Source organism: Amblyomma maculatum, chromosome 10 (assembly GCF_055883805.1).
Source record: "Amblyomma maculatum isolate TAMU_Amacu chromosome 10, ASM5588380v1, whole genome shotgun sequence".
NCBI lineage: Eukaryota > Metazoa > Arthropoda > Arachnida > Ixodida > Ixodidae > Amblyomma > Amblyomma maculatum.
The window spans coordinates 112,420,315-112,443,121 of NC_139353.1; the positions used below are offsets into that span (position 1 = coordinate 112,420,315).

The window sequence follows — 22,807 nt, forward strand, 5'->3', positions numbered from 1 at the left end:
AGATTCATTCTATCAAAATATATATACACAGATTCTGTTACTGACATGCTACCTGAATTACAACTTCCTCCGCTATCTAAACGACGAAAGGTCGCCAGTCTAAATTTTTTTTTTATCGGTTGTGTAATAACCACTTCAACATAAACACAAGCCCATATTTGCAACAGCGTTCCTGTCCTCGTATACGAAGCTCTCACAGCTATCAGATTACACCTATTAATGCCCATGTTAACTGCTTTAAATATTCTTTCTTCCCCAGAACAATATCAGAATGGAATTCTCTGCCCAGGCCTTTCTTCAAACAGACAATATGCTTCAATTTGAAAATTGCTTATACAGTCACATACCCCACAAGATATCCCTGTCACTTTTAGCTTTTCATATTTTCCCCATTTGTGATTTTGGTGGCTTGCAGGCCGAATTATTTAGTGAATAATTTGTTCACCACTGTTGTACTAAAGTCCTGTATCTACAGAGCGAGACGGTTTTGTCATTTTTGGAATTGAGTTTTCCAGAAATGTATAAGGTTGTATTTGTGGCTGTGTGTTCCTTAATTACATGTATTTGTATTCCCCCTGTAACGGCCTTACGGCTGAAAGTATCAATAAATAAATTAATTAGTTTCATTCACTGCCGCTTTGGTAATGTGCGACGCTGTTGCTAAGCGGGTATTGGTTATTTTGTTTTGTACCCTTATGGTGCTGTAATTCGCCTTTGACCCCACTAGGCAGCAGTGGTGGCTCGAATACAGAGTTAGCTGACAGGCCCGTGCATTTTCTTTTATTCTAACAGTCGCAAAAACCACAGCTCGGTGTTCTGGCAGACGACCGCTGTTTATATAGGCACCTCCTTCGAATATTTAAAATTATGATTTCATTCGGTTTGTATTGCTCAATCGTACCAAAAGGACTACGGCTATGAAGTATGATCGAGATTTTCAAAAAGGCGTTGCCATACCTTCCAGCTGTTCAAAATTTCATAACCACTGACCGCAGAGTGCAGAACTGGCCGAGTCTGTTTTGTGCGTTGTCAGCGCACGTTAAAGATCCCCAGGTGGTCGAAATTTCTCCGTAGCCCTCCACTACGGCTCCTCTTCCTCTCTTTCCACTTTCACTCTCATCTTCCTCCCTTCCCTTACGGCGCGGTTCAGGTGTCCGCAGAGCAAGTGTGACAGATACTGCACCTTTCCCTTCCTGTGAACGAGTTATTATTATTATTAAACGCTATAAGTACAACCAATATATCATTCGGTTTCTTGTGGCATCTCTATCCGCTGTTTTATGCCCACACGTGGTAGTGGCGCAAACAGAACTTCAGAACTTTGGCATGCCCGTGTACGTTTGTCCTTCACTAATAAGTTGTGGTTTATTAGAAGGAAACTGAAGCTCGCTTCCACAAAAGCAAAACTGACTGCCTATCTCGCGCTGGTACATCCAACACTGGAATACGCGAGCCTCTTGCCCCGTCCCTGCGGCTCGCCCTGTTCCTGCAGTTTTCCCCGTTCCACTACAGGCCTACACCCTTGCCCTTTGAAAAGACACGGAGGCGCTGCTGGAAATAGTCGGTGCTTCTTGCATCGCCTGGCGAACCGTATAATCATCGACATGCTCCGCAGCGTCTGTTATAAACATACAGCAACGCCCTACGCTCTCAGTGGGTACGCGGACACCACGGCTTCAGCCATGTCTGACAGACAACCCATTCTACTGCTACAGGTGCGTAACTGTCTTTTTATACACGCACAAAAGAACGACAATCGCTGCCTGTTGCTGTTCCCCTGCCCACGGGAGATGTTGAAGAAAATCCCTGCCCTCCCCCCTTAACACGTAGTGCTCAAAATAAAGGATCCACTAGCGCAATTGAAAGCTCCGCGGACCAAGTAGAACCATGCGTGCCTATAACTCAAGCAAGAACTTCCCAAAACGACGAGATACTGCACATCCTCAGGCTTCTGCAGAAGCAGTCGGCTTCAATGACCACCAGTAATCAGGAGCTAAAACAAAGTGTTGAAGAGATCCGTCAAGGTCAGGAAAATATTCGATTGGTTCTCGGGGACATAGGCAGCAGGCTTGCACATGTTAAACGAAAAGTGGAAGAAATAGACAATCTTAAAGAAAACATGGAACGCACAACCAGCGATATCCGCAAGCAAAATTCGTTTTTGCAATTGCGTTTGAGCGAACTGGAGGACAGAAGCCGGCGCGATAACTTATTGTCCCACGACATTGCGGATGAAAACGAAACATGGCAACAAACCGAAGCGAAAGTGCTGAAGCAGCTCGATAACGAGATAGCTTCATCGGACATTCAGCGTGCGCATAGAATCGGACAACACAACCCTTCCAGAAACCGCCCCGTTATAGTGAAATTCACGAACTACAAGACGAAAGAAAAAGTTTTGCAAGCTAAAAGATAACAAAATAAGTATAACAGAGGCTTTTTCCCCAGCCACACGCCAAGCCAGAAAGAGGTTAATCGAATATGACAAATCCTTACCCGGCTCGTCATTCTTCAAGCTCAAGTACAATAAGCTAGTTATCGACAAGTGCTTTACATACGATCCTATCACAGACAACATATCAGAGTTAACCCACACTACCTCGAAGCAAACTGTCGCTCGTAGCCCGGTTTCTAGTTCAGGGCAGTCGCCTTCTGAGCAGCGAAATGCATCGTCATCCGATTAACGTTTACAGAGAGGTAGTGGCTGCAGCTCCCCACCAATCCACGTGTCTGTCTTCTTCATTAACATAAGAAGCGCTATCAAAAAATGTACTGAAATTTCGTCTCTTGTTGACTCTTGTTCCGCTGATATTTTAGTACTAACCGAGACATGGCTTCATGGGCACATTCGCGACAGAGAAATTCTTGACTCGCCTAAAAAATTTCAATTCTATCGATGCGATAGGAGCGCAAGGAAAGGTGATGGCGTCCTCATAGCCGTTTACAAATACATCGAATCTTTCGCTCTTAACATAGCTACGTTTTTGGAAATGGTATGGGTACATCTAAAACTAACCCACCGCCATGTTATTTACGGGCTTGTTATCGGGCTCCGAACTCATCACCGACAATTGTCTCGGAGCTTCATGACACCATTACCATCGTAACGACGTGATTCCTGAAAACACCTATATTTTTACTGGGTGATTTTAATTTTCCTGAAATTAACTGGCTGGATGGCGCTAATCCTATAAATTCCTGTTCCTCGACTTCTAAAGAATTTGTAGACTTATGTTCGTGTTTTAACCTAGCCCAGATTATCACACAACAAACACGCATAACAGATACTACAGCTAATATACTAGATCTAGTTCTTTGTTCAAGCCCTGAATTATGCTCAGAAATAACATTCTTACTAGGTTTGAGCGATCATCTTGTATTAAATTTTCACATTACCATCTCCGAACAAAAAAGATCAAAGACGACTAAAACACTGCGTAATTACCATCGCGCTGTTTTTAACCAAATCTACCTCTTTCTAACGAAGCTCCTAGAAGGCTTTGAGCTACGCCCCGTTGATCGCGCTGTTTTTAACCAAATCAACCTCTTTCTAACGAAGCTCCTAGAAGGCTTTGAGCTACGCGCCGTTGAAGCTAACCGGACATTGTTGAAGAACAAGGTTGCTGAACTTACGGACCGTTTCATTCCTATTCGAAATATCCCATATAATCTAAAGGCACCGTGGTGTAACTCGCACATTAGGCGGCTATCTAACCGAAAGAAACGCTCATACCGGCTAGCTAAAACCTCACGCAGCCAGTTTCGCTGGTAATCCTATCGCGCCGCAAATGATGCTTATATTTCAGCTGTTAAAAATGCTAAAAAAATGTTTCTCACTAAGACTTTACCGGATATGCTGCTAGTAAATCCTAGAAAATTTTGGAAAGTTGTTAATATGGCAGACAGGTCTAAAATCACTCTAACAAGCTCCAACGACGAACCTATTCCTGACAGTGGCTGCTCAACAATATTAACCAATGTTTTCTCCAGTTTCTTCAATAAATCTCTGTCTAACAACATACCTTTTGTCGCCCTTATAATTATCTGCCAATGTACCCTATCACTATCAACCCCGATGGAATCGCCAAAATTTTTGATGGCCTGAAACCTTATGCAGCTGCCTAAACTGACAGCATAAACTCAAAGCTTTCAAAAAGCACAAGATTATATTCATCTATTATTCTGTCTAAAGTATTTCAGCAATCTCTTGAGCATAGTACAATGCCGGCAGACTGGAAACCAGGGAAAGTGATTCCAGTACATAAATTTGGAAACATTCACCTAATAACTGTCGCCTTATTTCAGTTACCAGTATCCCCTGTGCAATGTGGATTTAATAGTTGGTTTGAACGTCTAGGGCGGCCAGTAATTCGGGCACAGCAGGGTCGAATTGCCAGCCGCAGAGCACAGCTTCAGGACGAGAGATGGGCACCGGAGACAAGCGATGGCGATAGCGATGCCGCAGCGTTTTCCGTTCTTTGTCTTCTTAACATTTCCCCCACGTGTAGAAGTCGCCATCCTGGCGACTCAAGGAGAAGAGACGACCAGAGGGTTGTAATATGGCTTGAGGCTGCTAACGTGGACAATCTCGCGGACAAGACGGCGGTGGTCGGAAGAATGGGTGACTGGCTCGATGACGTGGGATGTGCGTTCCAAGACGCGATAAGGTCCGTGGTATTTGGTTTCTAGTTTGTTGGTAACAGGAACGCATAGCCAAGCGAAGCTGTCGGCCAGGAACGTGGGAGCAGGGGTATCGCTATCATGCTGATCTCTGCGATAGCCTTGAGTGTTGGAGGTAAACGCGCGAGCTAGCTGACGGCCTTCCTCGGCCTTCTGTACAGTATCTAACAAAGCACTGTACTCAGAGGCATCTGGATGGTATGACAAATTTGTGTCCAGAGTACAAGATGGTTCACGGCCGTATAAGAGAAAGAAGGGCGATAAACCAGTTGTTGCTTGGGTGGCAGTGTTGTACGCGAACGTTACAAATGGCAGTACCTTGTCCCAGTTGGAGCTTCCAGATTCAGCTGTAACATACATTGCGAGCATGTCCCCAAGCGTACGGTTGAAGCGCTCCGTGAGGCCGTTTGTTTACGGTTGGTACGCAGTTGTAGCCCTACGTATCGATTCCCTAGTGAAAAATCCCGTATCGCGACAAACGGGTTTGAACCGGTTCTGTATTATCCCGTATAAATTTGATACCGGTGTGACCAGTTCTGTATGAAGCTTAAACGGGTTTATATCGGACAGGTCATGTCCGGTATGAATCTCAATCCGGATGGTCCAGTCCGGTATAGAGTTAATACAGGGCAGACCAATTCCGGTATGCATCTTATACATGACATCCCAATCCGGAATTGATGTGAAACAGGGCGGACCAGTCCTGTATGAAGCTTAAACGGGTTTATAACGGGCAGGTCATGTCCGGTATGAATCTCAATGCGGACGATCCATCCTGGCATCGAGTTAATACAGGGCAGACCATTTCTCGTATGCATCTTATACACGACATCACAGTCCGGTATGGATATGAAACAGGGCGGACCAGTCCTGTATTGAGCTCATATAAAGGACAGGTCATGTCCGGTTTAACAGAAACCGGACAAATCCGATATGAATGAAATTGATACGGGACAGAGTATTTCCGCTTCTCAGTACAACTCGGGCGGATCGTGAAGCTCAGCCAGGATGACCACGTCGGAATATGCCTTCACGCTAAATAAGCTGAAACCATACATAATATACATTAAACCTTTTCTGTGTATATGGAGTACGCGTTGTTTCGTACATACCTAGAAGATATGAAGCCGTGGATGTGTGCGCTAGCAAGTACATACATGCATCGCGTTTTGTTTTTGCGTGTGCAACAGTCGCTGCAGCTTGTACGATCTTGCGGTGCATCTTCATAATCTGCGACTGAAGGTCTGCCACCTTCAACGCGAAAGTGCAAGCAAGAACGTAGCGTTTCGTTAGCGCGGATAAAATACGCTCGAGAATAAATGAAACATCGCTGACCATCGAAATATGCACAGGTCAGCCGGACATCGGGAGTCGTTTCCTCGAGTGTTTACGCATGCAAAACACTTGGTCAGAAGTAAATTCAATGACGTCGCGGCTCCACTGGCAGCAGGTGAAGCTAAAACAAGTGTTGGTGCACCGCATATATCTATATGTAGCAAAAATTGCATGCGCTCGAAGACGATGACAAAACACATAAGCACTAGTAAATTGTGACATTCGGAGGTTTGTCTGCAAGAAAGCGATACATTGTAAAGATGCGGGACACGGATAACCCTTCGTGATAGCCAGGAAAAAGATGCAGTGTGTTTAAAGGGCGATCGTTCAATGACGACCACAAATTGTACACCCTACAAAAATACACAAACTACAAAAGAGCAATCTCGACTACATAAGTAGATATATAACTACCATCACCGTGTCCTGACGTGGTGTAGTGGTTAAAGTGCGTGCTTTCCGGCCTAAAATACCGAAGTTCGAATCACATGTAGTTTTTTTCCTTTTGTTTCTTTTTCTTTTCTTTTTCAAATGTAGTAGTGTTATGTATTATTCAGCCTATATCAATTAACCAGAAACCGGACGAACGCGTCATTTCTGGAACTGATACCGGGCAGAGTATTCCGCTTCTGAACAGAAGCCGAGCCGATCGACGAAGCTCAACCAGAATGACCATGCCGGACACGCCAGCGCACTAAATAAGCATGATACCAAACATGTTATACAACTGTTCTGTATATAAAGGGCGCGCTTCGTTTCCCAAATACCTCGAAAATGCGAAGCCGTCGAAGTGTGCGCTAGCAAGCATATACGCGCGTCGCGTCGCTTTTGCGCGTACAACAGTCGCTTCAGCTCGTACGATCTTGCGGTGCGTCTTCATATCTGCGACTGAAGATCTGCCGCCTACAACACGAAAGTAGAAGCACGAACGTATCGTTTCGCTAGCGATGACAAAAAACCGTTCGAGAAAAAATAAACAAACATTGCTGACCATCGAACGATGCGCAGATAGCCGCACACCGCGCGACGCGTTCTCGAATGTGTACATATTGAAACCGCTCAGTCGGAAGTGTATTCATTGGCATCGATGCTCCGCTGGTAGCACGTGAAGCTAAAACGCCCAGTATTACAAGTATTAGTGCAGCGGATATCTCTATGTAGGAAAACTTACAAGCGTTCGTAGACGATGAAAAACACGTCGGCACTAGTAAATTATGATATCTCGAGGTTTGCCTTCAATAAAGCGATGCATTATAAAGATACGCCACATTTGTGAACCCTCGTGATAGCCTGCAAAGATATTCAGCGTGTTTAAAGGGCGATCGGTGAATTACGGCCACAAATTCTACTGCCAAGGAAAATATACAAGTACGAAAGAGCAAAAGTAGCTACATATACTGAATAATAACCACTGTAACCATAAGCCGCTGTAGAGCAGTGTTTCTTTTTTTCTTTATTAAGGTGCCCGTGTGAAGACCATAAGGGCCGAGGTTCGATTCCACATTCGGTACTGTTTTTTTTTAATTTTATATATTATTTTAAATGTAGTCGTTTTATTTTATATTGTTGCATGCTTTTTCCACCCTGGTGACGCGTTTCTTTCCGGAAACGAGGGCCATCAACCATACAGGCCATTCCCGTATCAGAGCTCCGCGTGGTTTCATTCCGGACTTCCCAGGGCAGTACAGGAATTTGCTGATATAGCCCCCAATCCTGTATCCCAGATCCTGTACAGTAAACCTGTATACGATTTCCTGTACGAATTTTATACAGGATTTTTCAGTAGGGTTTGCAAGAGGACAGGAGCTCTTGGACTACTTCGGAAAGAAAGACACGACCTCTATCACTCAGTAGCTCGCGAGGGGCGCCGTGTCGAAGAATGAAGTGGTGCAGAAGAAAATGGGCTACCTCTCGGGCTGTCGCCGCGGGATGTGCAGCAGTCTCGGCGTAACGGGTCAGGTGGTCGGCGGCGACGATGACCCATCGATTGCCAGCGGCACTGCATGGTAGCGGACCATAAAGGTCGATTCCCCCGTGATCAAACGGGTGAGCTGGACACGTAAAGGCTGGAGAGGGCCAGCGGGATGGCGAGAAATCTTGCGTTGTTGACAGGCGGTACGAGAGCGAATGTAGCGACGTACGAAATTGTATATTCCCCGCCAGTAGTACCTCTGACGAATTTCGATCATAGGTTTTCAGGACGCCGGCATGAGCGCTTTGCGGGTCAGAGTAATGGTGGGCACAAACCTCGGAGCGGAGGTGGCGCGGAATGACAAGAAGCCACGTTCTGCCGTCTGAGTTGTAGTTCCTTCGGTAGAGAAGGCCGTCCCGAATGGTGAAATGGGATGCCTGTCGGCGGAGTGCCCGAGGATGCGTAGCTGCGGAAGTAGTGCCAAGGATATCTAGCAGGTTAGAAACCCAAGGATCTTGTAATTGCTCGAAAGGCATATCCTCAATGGTGAGTGCTGACAAGGATGCTTGAGGAGTGGACTTTGAGTTAGGCGAGGGCACCGGTGACCAAGAAAGAGCGTCTGCGCTAGAGTGCTTGCGGCCAGAGCGGTACACTACACGGATGTCGTATTCCTGAAGCCTGAGAGCCCAGCGCCCGAGACGGCCAGACGGATTCCTTCGAGACGCGAGCCAGCAGAGAGCGTGATGATCTGTAACTACCTCGAATGAGTGGCCGTATAAGTAAAGGCGGAACTTCGTTACAGCCTACAAGATTATCGAACACATCCTTTTTTACACATTGTAAACTTTTTAGAATCTAACTCATTTTTTCATCATGCACAACATGGTTTTCGCAAGTCATATTCGTGGAAACACAACTTGTCCTTTTTACCCACAGGCTGCATACAATTCTTGATCGTTATTCAACTGTATATTGCATCTTTATAGATTTCGCTAAGGCGTTTGATAAGGTAGTCATATTCGTGCGAAACACAACTTGTCCTTTTTACCCACAGGCTGCATACAATTCTTGATCGTTATTCAACTGTATATTGCATCTTTATAGATTTCGCTAAGGCGTTTGATAAGGTTTGCCACCGGCTTCTGCTACTAAAACTGCGTACAATAGGACTTCATACTAATGTACTGAATGGCTTGAATGCTTTCTAACAGAAAGTGAGCAGTTCGTAGCAGCTAATGGCACTAACTCCAGCTTACACCCCGTCCTTTCTGGTTTTCCGCAAGGTACCGTGCTTGGGCCCTTACTCTTCTTAATATTCATTAATGACCTGCCTGATACTGTTATCTCATTATTTCATCTATTTGCCGACGATTGTGTTCTTTTCCGTGAAATAATAACTGATGATGACGTACGCGCAATACAAACTGATATTAATAATATCTCTTCCTGGTGCAATGCATGGGAAATGACACTAAATGTTAACAAATGTAAATTCTTACGAGTGTCAAGGTCGACTGGCAACTTACCTGGATATCATCTTAACAACGTTGCTCTCGAATCAGTAACGTCATACAAGTAGCTAGGCAATCACATCACATCTAACCACAGCTGGAAAACTCACGCCAAATTTATTGTCAACAAATTTAACCGCCTATTAGGCTACTTAAAACGGAACTTTCACTCAGCCCCTGCTAACAGTAACCTTCTCTTCTACAAAACCATTGTTGGTTCGCAACTCGAATACGCATCGTCAGTTTGGGATCCATGCACTAATGATCTTATTAACCAGCTAGAAATGACTCAGAACAACGCAGCTCGATTCATCTTCTCTATCACCGCACTGCCAGCGTATCCACAATGAAATATAATCTCAACCTGTTAACTCTCGCAGCTCGTCGAAAGCTCGCCCGTATATGCCTCTTTCATAAGATATTTTATCATGATGACCTACGCAATAAACTACTCATTCCAACTTCTTATATATCATCTCGCATAGACCACATTCACAAAGTGGGCATAACTGCATGAAATGGTTGAAGTTTCCTTGAATCATTTATACCCCGCATATTGAAAGACTGCAATCGCCTTCCCACTCCTACTGCAACCATCACTAATTTTTCGTTATTCCAGTGTGCCGTGCGAAATGTCGACCATACAAATTTTCATTAGTACTGTGTAACTTTTGCTTTAATTTTTATGTGTTCACCTCAGAGTACCATGCATTTAAATATTTCCGCGAAAATACTGTTTACTAATTGTGTAATGATATCCTCTAACACATTTTCTGAGTCCGACATAATACTTGTGCAATATTGCGCAGTTCTTAACTATGCTGACATCTTTTTTTTACTTGTTTACGTTTCTCTACTGAGCATTTTTTGTATTCTTGTACTTCACCTTCTCCTCTCTGTAATGTTCTTACCCTGAGGGTAACAATAAATAAAAAATAAATACAGCAGTTCTCCAAAAGCAATGAATGTTTCGGACTGTTACTCGTGCTGTAGCTAGATGGTTAATCAAGATTCACAAACCAGACTACGTAAAACGCAGCAGATCGTTGAAAACACCTTCGTACATGGAAGCTGCATATGTACGTGAGAAGAGGCAGCCAAAAATTCTGCAGGTAGAAAAAAATGCAATGCTTTTATGTTTGCCTTCAAATGTGTTGCGTTGCCACTTTATAAAAACTGAACTCCATGGAGCACATATTGCAACCTTCCGTCCGGTAAGGCCTTGGCCGTCCTAAGTGATGAACATATTGCGGTAATCAATTCTGGGAACAAGGTTAGGTAGATACCCCTTCTTTTTTATGAAAGTGGCTTTGTGGTTCCTAATGATGATACTAGTTCAATTATTCATGCGAAACTCTCACAATTTCTGTAACAGTAGCTCTATTCAACGCCAAACTCGAGAACCGTTCCGTGCCAGCGTTTCATCTTGATTTTGCCTTATGAAGCCCCATGACGACACTCATCGTTTGATAAGTATTGACTTCATAATTCGGATCTGGATGAGTTAAGATCTAATTAAGATGGTTTTCACGGAAGATATGCCGAACAAGATGCAGCACTGGCACATATGTGAATTACAGCGCTTTCCCATGTTTTGGTAGCTGGGAATGCCGGCTGAAATGGGCTGGATGGACTGACTGGCATTCGTGAGACGTTTGAAATTGCGTCCCGCCGAGTTTGATATTCATGAATAAAGATGGACAGACAGTTCAGAATAAAGATATTCAGAATAAAGATGGACAGAAGATCCGGTTACTTGCGTGGTCAACTTCGAGAATATTGTTCACGCGATCATGTCGGTGGTGTTGTAAAGATATAGTCCCTTATTAACCAAGCTAAAATGTGATGCCGGTTGTCGAATTAGGTCCAATAATAGATTAAATCTCATTTTGTGTTGTTTCATTATTAACATAACAAAAATAGATGCTTGCTGCTCTACGTTTCAGAGAAAGCTATTTAAAAATCTCCGAAGAAGCGGTAAAACACCTTTGCCCAAATTTTATGCTCCACAGTTGAACTAGTGCTCCTAAATGCTGGCCGAGACTTGCGAAAAATATACATGCGTTGCTCTCAGAAAAGCGGGATATAGGCTTCACATGACGCCTATACAGGGTCGTCTCGTTCCAGTTATAGGGAGCCGGAAAACATATTTAAATATGCACTAGTTACCTTTATTTCGAGCTTTCCCATCCTTCCTCTGTCGTCCCATAACGATCACGTATGTATGCGCCTACCCCAATCAATAAACGCAAGTCTACCCGGTATCCGCTTACTAAGTGTGAAAGACGCAATTCAGTGTCGATGTCGGCACGTCGTGGAGCGATGGATCAAGCAACAGCGTTTCGTTTGCTGCCAGTAGCGTTTGCGAGAGGCAGACGCTTTCTGCCTGAAGCAGTCGTACACCAAACAGGCAACTATGCAAGGATGCGCCAGCCTAAGGATAACAGTGAACACAGGGTGCGTTCCCCGTACGAGAAAGCATCAGTCATCTAACCCGCGTCTCCAGAATTTTCCTCTCTTGAGAACTACACCATGTCACATTTTTGCTGAATATTAGTGTTGAATCACTTTTTTGAATGTTCAGAGGCTGGCAAACTTATTTAACAATCTTGTGAGTGCCTGCAGCGTTTTCACCCTGAACCCCCCCCCCCCCCAAAAAAAAAAAAAAACACAGCAGGAACAAAGCGTAATGAACTTTATTAGCGAATGTTTCGCCAAATTACTTGAGTTGTCTCAGGCGTACCTTAGGTAAAATTGTAGAATGATTAAGCTATTTCAAATTCGAACGTATTGCGAGATCTTTGGATGCGCTGGGAGAAGCGAATCCTTCATAACTGTTGTCTGTTATAGTATTATCTGAACTAGTTTGCTTATGGATGGGCACGAATAAGTATTCGTCTACTGAGGGCTCAGTAGGGCTGCAAATTTCTGGACATCCTTAGGCCTCCTTGCAATCGTCTAGGCGGGTTCTACCAGTCTTGATCCATGATCTCCTGCAAATACACATGGTCAACAGAGAACAGTGCAATCAGCTCCGCTTGAAAGGTGGTTCAATGTCACTTTTGCACGAACGCATGCAATTCACCCCCGGAAAAAGTTGTGTAGTTGGGGAGCTGCATTCAAAGTTATCACATGGTAACTTCAACCGCTGCTGTCTGCCGAATCCCCTCGGTCATCTCGGTTCGTATAGGTGAATTTTGCTACTGAATTAAACGGTAATCCCTTATTTTGTGCACCCCATACATTTAAGGACGAAGTAATGGACACTATATGAAGTAATGGACACTATATGACGGCGAAACATGCCGTCATATGGCATGGTGAACACATCAGTATCTCTCCTGTCACCCTGCGGGACCTGCCTTCAGGTCACCAAGCAAGCCGCGGACTTCAAGGGTGGCATTTTCAACACCGTATGCTGTCGAACTCCGTTCGAACCCGAAACACGGCCCCAACATGGCCAGACCAGTCTACAGCACCCATTGTTTTTATCTAGCCCTGTGAGTCCCATGCTTCCAAGGACGACGGGATAAGGATGAAGAAGATTGGCTCGACCTGTTTGAGCGTGTGTCAATGTACAACGCGAAAATTAAGGAAACGAGGCTAAGGCAAGTTTACTTTGCTCTTCAAGATTCGGCTCGAATTTGTTTCGAAAATTGTGAGCATTGTTGAAGAATTTGGAGGCATTTCTGGTGCTCCTGTTGGGTATAACAAATAATGTAATTGGTAAGGGGTGAGCATTCAGGACAATGGCATATACTTCAAGGCACACTTTCATTTTTGACGCAAGAGTAAAAGGGATTATATGGGGCTCTGAGATTATTAAAGGTGTAGGTGAGTGCCAGTGCGAGAAGGCTGTTATGTGTAGAGCTCTTTTTTGAAGACGAATAATGGGATCAAAGTATGTTTTGGATGTGAATGCCTATGAATAGCTGCAGTAGATAACGTGGGAATGAAAAATGGCCGTTCGAAAAATAATGTAGCCATCTGAAGCTCGTTTTGAACACACGTTTGCAATGTGTTCTTTAAAGTTTAACTAGTTGTCACTTGCAAAACCTAAACATTTCATTGACTTTGTCTCCTCCAAGGCTGTTCTATTAATAAATTATTGAGAATAGAAGTGCTAACGAACTTATTTCCTGGACGAAATAAAACAAATTTTGTTTTAGATTTTTAAGCGTGCGTTTATTGCAGTTAAACCAGACATTTATCCCGCATGCTTTGGAATTACCGCTTCCATTCCTAAAACTAACTTCCCTGAAAAGATTACTGCTGTGTAATATAATCAGCGTATAGAATGGCCTTAGATGAAGGTAACATTTGTGGGTCATCATTAATTATATATAGAGAACGAAATAGAGCCTAGGACAGCACCTTGTGGAATGCCAGTTTAAACTTCTTGAAGGGAAGGAAAGAATATCAAGATAAATGTATTGCTTCTTGTTTGAAAGATAACTACCTAAAAAGTCAAGTGTATACTGTAGGAATCCGTAGTGCTATTTTCTTAACACAATAGAGTAACTAACAGTGTCGAAAGCTTTTTAAAAACGAAGTGTCTAAAGATACATGCGACGTACCCATTCGATTCTCTTAAATACACGGCAGATGTCGATATACAGGCTCATGGCTATATGCACGTCGACCGCGTATGTCTGTATTCCGCTTGCTACGCGTGAATATCTCTCAATGAGATGCTACGTCGAGTTCACCCATTCTCACGTAGATCACGGTCTTCACTCAGAATTGTGTACGGCAAGCATTGCTTGTCACACACATATCTGCAGAAGATGCGACGAACTGCACCGCACGGCTCCATTAGCTGGCATCGAGATAGATTCACTAGCAGCTTTCGCTTCGCACTGAATTATCCCCTCGATCTGGCCGTAATGCAAGCGAGCTATGTCTAGCATTCACGCTCTCTTAGATCCCGCATCGACCTCCGAAGATTGAGCACCGGCGCAACACACACACCCTGCCGTGCAGAACATTCGGCAGTCCAAAGTATGTGCATACGCTGTATGTGAAATGCCCTATATGCTCGTTCCTCACATGCATAGAGAGGAAATAGGATGTTTGTAGTTAAATCCTTGCTTTAGATTCTACCTCACAGCCATGACAAAAGACATGGCGAATCTACTAGAAGCCTACGGCAGTACACCGGCGAGCTGTGTAGTAGTTGCGCGCCTACTTGTCTTGTGCGCCACGCCCCTCAGTGATAACGGCTATATATGCCGCCGCGCCGCGTGCTGCTGCGCACTTCGCCCTGGCTTATCACGGACAGCGCCCAGCTCTGCTGGCGCTCGCCAGTAACTTGTTTCCGGGAATAAAGAAATTCCCACCGCGTGCTTCACGGCTGCTGTCTTCGTTTCCTGCCTGCACGGAAAAACACCACATAATGGCGACGAGAATCAACGCATCGACTGCGGGACCCTGGAGCTAAGCCCTGGTGCCGATACTGCAAGATGGCCTCCCAGCTCGGACTAATGGAACCTTTTGACGACTCGACGAGTGACTGGACGTCATACGACGAACGCCTCGCATCGTACTTGAAGGCGAACAAGGTTCCGGACGACCTTCAAGTCGACGTATTCGTGAGTCTCATCGGTCCCAAAACTTACCAACTCTTAAAGTCTTTGACTGCTCCTGACAAGCCTACTTCGAAGTCACTAACCGAGTTGAGGGAAATTTTGAGCAAGCATCTGTCACCGAAGCCATCCGTTATTGCTGAGAGAGCGAAGTTTTATCGCGCTGTGCAGCGTGAAACGCAGACGATAGCCCAGTTTGTGGAAGATATACGCAGGCTGGCTCAAACTTGCGAATTTGGCTCTTTTCTGGACGATGCGCTTCGCGACAAATTTGTCTGTGGCTTACGGCGAATTGACATTCAGAGGCACCTGTTTGTTCAGGACAAGCACCTAACATTTCAGAAGGCAATTGACCGTGCTTTGGCCGCCGAGGCTGCAATGAGCAATGCAGGGACAGCACATGACTTATCAGATAGCGCTGAAAACGTTCACCGAATGCAGGGTGGGAAACAGAAGCCTAAGTACGCTAGCAAAAGTGGCAAATCGCAGCCGTGTTATCGTTGTGGTTCATTCAAGCATGATGCACAAGCATGCCCGCACGTACGAGCTACTTGCTTCGAATGCAACCGACAAGGGCACATACGAAGAATGTGCAAAGCTAGAACAGTACAGAAAAAACAGAAGCAGTGCATGCGCACGCTTGAGTGCAAGGCGCAGCTCGACCTAACTAAGCTAAATAGTGTCGACGTGTCCAGAACGTCCCCCTTAATGGTTGGAGTGAATGTAGAAGGAACTACCATACGAATGGAGCTTGACACAGGAGCAGCAGTGTCAGTTATGTCGCACCATCAGGCTAAAGAGTGCTTTCCCGGTATCCGTTTGCAACGTACAACAATGCAACTGAAAACATACACGGGGGAAACTGTAAAACCTGTTGGCGTAATGGATGTGCTCGTCCGCCACAACAAACAAGAGGCACGTCTGCAGCTGTACATTCTTCCGCATAACGGGACACCGCTCTTAGGTCGCAACTGGCTACAGCATATCAGACTAGACTGGAGTGGAATTCAAGGGCTTTGTAAGGTGTCCGCTACACCAGGCAGTCCGCCGGCAGCATTGGAAGCGCTGCTACGGAGAAACGCAGACTTGTTCAGTGACGAGCTAGGAACCATACAGGGAGAAAAGGCAAGTCTCCAGTTCAAAGATGACCAAAGACCACGTTTTCTGAAAGCAGGAAGTGTACCTTTCGCTCTTGTGGAACGGGTAGAGGCAGAGCTAGAAAAGCTCGAAAGGTTGAGAATCATTTCTCGCGTCGCCAGTAGCAGGTACGCTACACCAATTGTTCCTGTGATAAAGCGTGACGGATCAATTAGAATTTGTGGCGATTACAAGCTCACTTTGAATCCGATTCTAGACGTCGAGACATACCCGCTTCCTAAGTTGGATGAGCTTTTGGCAGCATTAGCCGGAGGTCAGAAATTCTCGAAAATTGATCTTAATCGGGCTTATCAACAAGTCGAGATGGACGAGGAGTCAAAAGCCTACCTAACCTTGAACACGCACAAGGGCCTGTATGTTGTTAACCGGTTGCCTTTTGGCATCGCCTCAGCACCGGCGATTTTTCAGAAAATCATGGACAATATATTGAAAGGACTTCAAGGCGTTACTTGCTACATCGACGACATAATGGTCACCGGAAAGACGGAAGAGGAGCATCTAAGAAATTTAGAGGCAGTATTGAAAAGATTGTCTGAGAGAGGCATCAAAATAAAGAAGGAAAAATGCGAATTTTTCAAAGACAAGCTGCAGTACTTGGGACATGTCATTAGCGCTCACGGAATTGAGCCGGCTACTGACAAGCTAGAAGCTATAGCACAGGCTCCGCGTCCTACAGACAAGCACCAATTGCGTTCGCTGCTGGGTTTGATCAACTACTATGGGAAGTTTGTTCCTAACTTGTCAAGAGTTGTTTTGCCCCTCAACAGGTTGCTACGCCTCAATGTTCCCTGGTCCTGGAATGACGAGTGCGAAGAAGCCTTCTCGAACATCAAGGAGCTGCTGTCCCAGCCACCAGTTCTCACTCACTACGACCCCGGTGCGCCCCTGCAGTTATCGTGTGATGCATCGGCATACGGTATTGGAGCTGTCATCTCTCATGTACAGCCAAACGGTCAGTGTCATCCTGTGGCGTACGCATCTCGCACCTTATCTGCAGCAGAAGTCAATTATAGTCAGCTAGAGAAAGAGGCACTAGCTTTAGTTTTTGGCGTGAAACGCTTCCACTATTACCTCTTTGGTCGTTCTTTTGTATTAGTTACGGACCACAAGCCCTTGCAGACAATTTTTGGTCCCAAAACGGGCATACCAACTATCGCCGCAGCACGTCTGCAACGCTGGGCTTTAGTTTTGTCAGCTTACAACTTCACTCTGAAGTATAAGCCGTCGTGTCAAAACGCCGACGCAGACTGCTTATCGCGACTGCCTCTGCAACGTGAAAGCGAAGAATGCTCGGATGATCAATTTTATCTCCTACGCTTGCAGTCCTTGCCAATCAACTATCGTGACGTCGCGCGCGAAACGGCCAGAGATCCGATCCTTAGACGAGTCATGCAGCACGTAATGAACGGGTGGCCTGAGCGCGTTGACAGTGAAGAAATGAAACAGTTTTTTCACAGACGCTGTGAACTTTCGCCGCAGCTAGGATGTCTCGTTCTTGGTATGCGTGTCGTTATTCCTGCTAAACACCAGCCTCAGATGCTCGATGAATTGCATCAGGGACACCCTGGAATTGTGAAAATGAAAGAACTAGCACGCAGTTACGTCTGGTGGCCAGGAATTGATCGCGACATTGAGACTAAAGTCCGTTCGTGCAATGCTTGTTTAACGCAAAGCGCAATGCCCTGTCCTGCCCCTTTGCACCCATGGGCATGGCCAACGAAACCATGGCAACGCCTGCACATCGATTTTGCAGGACCTTTCAAAGGAACCATGTTCTTGGTGGTTGTTGACGCTCACTCCAAGTGGCCGGAGGTGTGCCAGATGCGCGACACATCTGCGGAAAGCACAGTCAATCGACTCCACGAACTCTTCTGCAGGTTTGGTTACCCTGAAGTCTTGGTATCTGATAATGGGCCGCAATTTACCTCAGCGGTGTTTTCAGAGTATCTTAAGAGCATTGGCACGCGGCATGTACGAACATCAGCCTACCATCCTAGTAGTAATGGACAAGCTGAGCGATTTGTCCAAACTTTGAAAGCGGCACTACGGAAAAGTACTGCTGCAAGTTTAACCACAACATTGGGAGAGTTTTTGTTGTCTTACAGAAACACCCCACACCGGACGACGGGCGAGGCGCCGGCTACTCTTCTGCTCAACAGGCGACTGCGCACCCGGCTGGACGCAGTCAAGCCCTCGCTGCAGCAGACTGTTTCGACAAGGCAGTCTGTGCAGACAGTGCGTCGCCAGCAGCGCTAACGTGAATTTTCTTTTGGTGACAGTGTCCTAGTGCGCAATTTTTGGCGGGGTGAAAAGTAGTTGCCTGCTGTCGTGTTAGAGCGAACGGGACGTGTTTCGTACCGACTTCAAGTGGAAACCGGTCAAGGAGTGTTCATCTGGAAACGCCACCAGAACCACATCATTCAGGCCGTGGGCTTGGACTCTCGCTACACTCGTGAAGAGCAGGGTACCTCTGAGCAGCCACGTCCAGCGACGACGCCGGTTCAGCCAACATCGTCCCGTCCTCCATCCACGACACAACGGCGGTATCCGCAAAGGCAGCGCCGCCCTCCAGACCGCTATGTGCCTTGAACTAGTCTGTGTTGATTTTTCTTTATTGACTGTATGCACCCTATTCAAATAAGACTGGGGGAGTGTAGTAGTTGCGCGCCTACTTGTCTTGTGCGCCACGCCCCTCAGTGATAACGGCTATATATGCCGCCGCGCCGCGTGCTGCTGCGCACTTCGCCCTGGCTTATCACGGACAGCGCCCAGCTCTGCTGGCGCTCGCCAGTAACTTGTTTCCGGGAATAAAGAAATTCCCACCGCGTGCTTCACGGCTGCTGTCTTCGTTTCCTGCCTGCACGGAAAAACACCACAAGCTGCATGTTGACTCGTCGAGGCGAAGACCCGCTGCACTGCAATACATGAGTGAATAACCAAACAGCCGAAGCGGGAATGACCGCTTCCTTACGAACCGCAATATTCTTTGCTACTAACATTGGTACAACAGGCAGCCGAACTGTTGGACGCTTAATTTGAGTCCTAAATAAAGTACTATCAGTTTAGGGGATGACTAGACAAGTGCTCAGCCTGCATATCTTTTTCTCGTCGTTGAATTTTGCGAACATGTAGTTTAAACACCCACCTGCTCGAGGTTTGCGTGACCCGACTGAACGGTCTCAGCTTTGAAACGAGCGGGAGATATGCATGCGTCGCTGGATTTCGCTACGCAGTAGAAAATGTGCGCTGCATAATTCGTTTACGAAGCTCACTCTTGGAAATTTCCAGAGGGTGCCATCCAAGCGATCGTTGCTACAACCACGCATCTTTGTTCCCACGGCTGGCCTACCCTGAAGAGCATAAATGCTCCACTGTGGACGTATCACTGATCGAAGAGTGGACGGAATTTTATAGTATTGTCAAAGAAGGCCAGGTAGAGACGGCAGAGTCGTGGCAGCAAGGCAGGGTATGCCGTGTCAGCGTTTAATCCGATGATGAACCAAGGCGCGTGCCGGAGCCGGCGCCGCGGGACGATGACGATGGTATGTACAAAAGAAAGAAGACGATCATGGTATGTACAAATGAAAGAAGATCCGTGGAGGGCTCACAGTATTCACAACTCAGTGTTTCAGGTGTGGTCAGTAGCTTTAAGCTCGAACAGTTCGCCTTTCAAGAACGCGGCCAGCGCTGGACCGGCAGAGCGATTTTTCACGCTACACTGCTGCTTTGCTAGAAAGCCTCCCTAGGCGGCGTTTGACATTCAGCTGCTTTTTGTAGGCCTCGCAATGGAACGCAACGCCTTCAGAAACATGCTAAATGTTCAAAAATCTATTATCTTTAACACTCTCACTCCAGGCTGTCTTCAGAAACAAAGTAGGAGGACGCTGATAATACAGTTGACTACTCCAGTCGAAACCAAACAACCGCGCGTCTTTGGAGATCTGTACAATCGCCTTCACGGTTCTTAAAATTATGCTAAAATTTGGTAAAGGTCATTTTATGATCGCTGGAACGTTAGACCCGCATGACAGTGCTGTCACGTGAATAAAGACACACCAAACCGAAAGCTTATCTCAATAACATAGCTAACCGAGGTATATCTTACGGCGTTGTGTTCATTTTTATGGGGAATAAGCGACTAATGCTGCCATGTACCAAGAACAAGGTTTATTGCATTTATTTTCGTGTGTAATGACTATGTTCTTTAGGATGTAGCTTGTTTAGGAACGTTGTTTCATTTGAGGAAACCAAAAATGCAGGGGATTTGAACTAGTGCAGTCTCTCCTAGGATCATGCTTGGATGCAGAGGGATCTGTTGCAAAATTGTACAAAATGTTTTCCTCTCATTTCCTTGAGTCTGGCGCACATGGAAGTAAGATACAGTTTATTGTTAGTTTATCTCCACACTCCTTGCATCATCGTTTGTCCTCTTCCATAAGAATGAAACTGTGTGTCAGGTGTGGGTATTCTTTTGTAAAGATGGCCTAAAATGCCCTCTATGATATGTATTCGATGACTGCATGGTTTACATTCCTCGATGACAGGTTTGACTAAGTGTAGTTTGTTGTTTATTTCAATGCTTTCAAATTCCTGCCATTTTACTCTCAATTTTCTGTGTACAAGCTTCTTGGTATCTTCATGCAGGATACTAACCCTGTCCCGCTTTCATGAAATGTAGGGCTTCTGAAGACAGGAACTCCTTGGAAGTCATAAAAATAAATGAGACCCACAATCATAAGCTATCTAAGATATCCATATATGTCCAGCCTACACAAGAAGTAAGAACAGATGCCAGGTCAATCACGGCAAGGATATCATTAGGTGTAGGATGGGTGTAAGGCATCAAATACCATAGTCCTGTGGCAGTACGTATATTGGGCAGACAGGCCGATGGAAAATGCAGTATATAACAAAGAATGAAATAAATTTAGCAAAACATTGTAACGCGTGTGAGTGTGTACCTTTCTTTGTTTATACTAATATACTATTTCTTCATAAAGACCAGACTACTCGAGAAATCGCCGAGGCTTTCCATATTAACCGGAAGCAAAATGTTTGTGTCAGTAAAATGTCTGTCGCATTGACAGAAAAAGAGATGACCATGCTGCACAATCGATAGTGCGACGGCAGGTTTCATCACGTGCGTGTGATGGGGGGGCGTTCTACATGTGATGATATATTTTACAAATTTCGACTATGCGCATGTGGGTACACCAAGTGTGTGTATATATATGCTCTTCCGTTCTTCCATTAAATCAGTTGTCAGTTTTGTGCCATCGTTGCTCAATTCTCCTCTTTGTCTCATCTTCGTTGCGCACTTATATTACTGTCCCTCTAGGTTTTCTACCATGGAGGGCAGCCTAAGACCGTATGCTAATGAGTATGGGTAATTTAAAAGAGACATGAATTAGGGATTAGTGATTTAGCCAAGGGCATGTAAATTAACGAAAATCCACAGCGGGATCTGCAGACAAGAATCATTAACGCTGGTGCATTGTTCCCTTACAGGTCGAGATGATGTGTCTCCCTAATTTTTTGTTGCTCAAGGCTTGTTATTTTCTTCGTTCCTCCAGGTGAGGAAAGCGATAGCACCGAGAATACTCGAGACCATCCTTAACGAGGATGCTGGTGCATGTAAAAAAACCCCAGGTGGTGAGTATATACCAGAGCCCTCAGCTGTTGCGTCCCTCATAGCCGTAGTTGTTTTGGGATGCTAAACCATAATATTTCAGTCAGTCAGTCTTTTTTTTATTTGCAGAAAATCACTCCTTCCTGCGGGTGGCAGAGACAAAAGGCATGATTGCCTGACGAGGTCTCAGCCCCCGTAACAAACTAAGCAGTCTACAGCAGTCCATAAGAGAGCTGGTACAATACATAAATATGAACATAGAAGCCAAGGAAAAAAAATAATAAAAAATACACGCATATATTCATACAGCATGGCTCTATTCTTTCAGCCACTATGGACTGGGGCGGCTTAATTCGATTTCATTATTTACATTGAACATTAGCTCATGCCACACAAACATAGGAAAAGTTCATATTGGCATAAAGAAAACATAGATTTATCAACGTTACTGTACATTGTAAACAGAAAACAAAATTGCCCAAAGTTGCCCTTTGAACGTCTTTGTCGGCCAACAGAAATCCAAAATAGAAGCATAGCGATTTAGCATGTCTATTACCTGATATTCAAAATCTTGCTTTCCATAGTTTGTTCTAACTTGTTTGGTTCTCCGTTTGGGGTTACGAATATCATATGGCCTCAAGACCAGCATGTAAATAGTGTGGAGTTTCTTTTTATAGATCTGCTGTACCAGTACCCATAAATAGACTTTATTTGCTAGTAAAACATCAAAGGTAGGAAAAAGTGGTTGCGTTGGTAACAATCTTAAAGGAGCGGTGTGGTTTACAAAGATTCGGAGGACACGCTTTTGCAGCATTTGTAGCCTATCATAGTTCCCATTTGTCGTCGTTCCCCAGACTAGAATACCATACAAAAGTTTGGAACAGAACAGGGAGTAATATAGTGAATATTTTAACCAGAGAGGTAGAAGGGAGGCTATTTTTCTGAGACATCCGACAGACTGCAAGTTCAGACAGCAGGTGATTGACATGAGGGGTCC

At 45.2% G+C, this 22,807-nt stretch overlaps 1 long non-coding RNA gene across 1 annotated transcript; it reads left to right on the forward strand.

Annotated features, from left to right (window-relative positions):
* The first annotated feature begins 1,595 nt into the window (after positions 1 to 1,595).
* Positions 1,596 to 22,141, forward strand: LOC146177254 (uncharacterized). Its single transcript, XR_014701285.1, has 3 exons — positions 1,596 to 1,715; positions 21,755 to 21,833; positions 21,940 to 22,141. It is a non-coding gene; the product is annotated as an uncharacterized LOC146177254 (long non-coding RNA).
* The last annotated feature ends 666 nt before the right edge of the window (positions 22,142 to 22,807 follow it).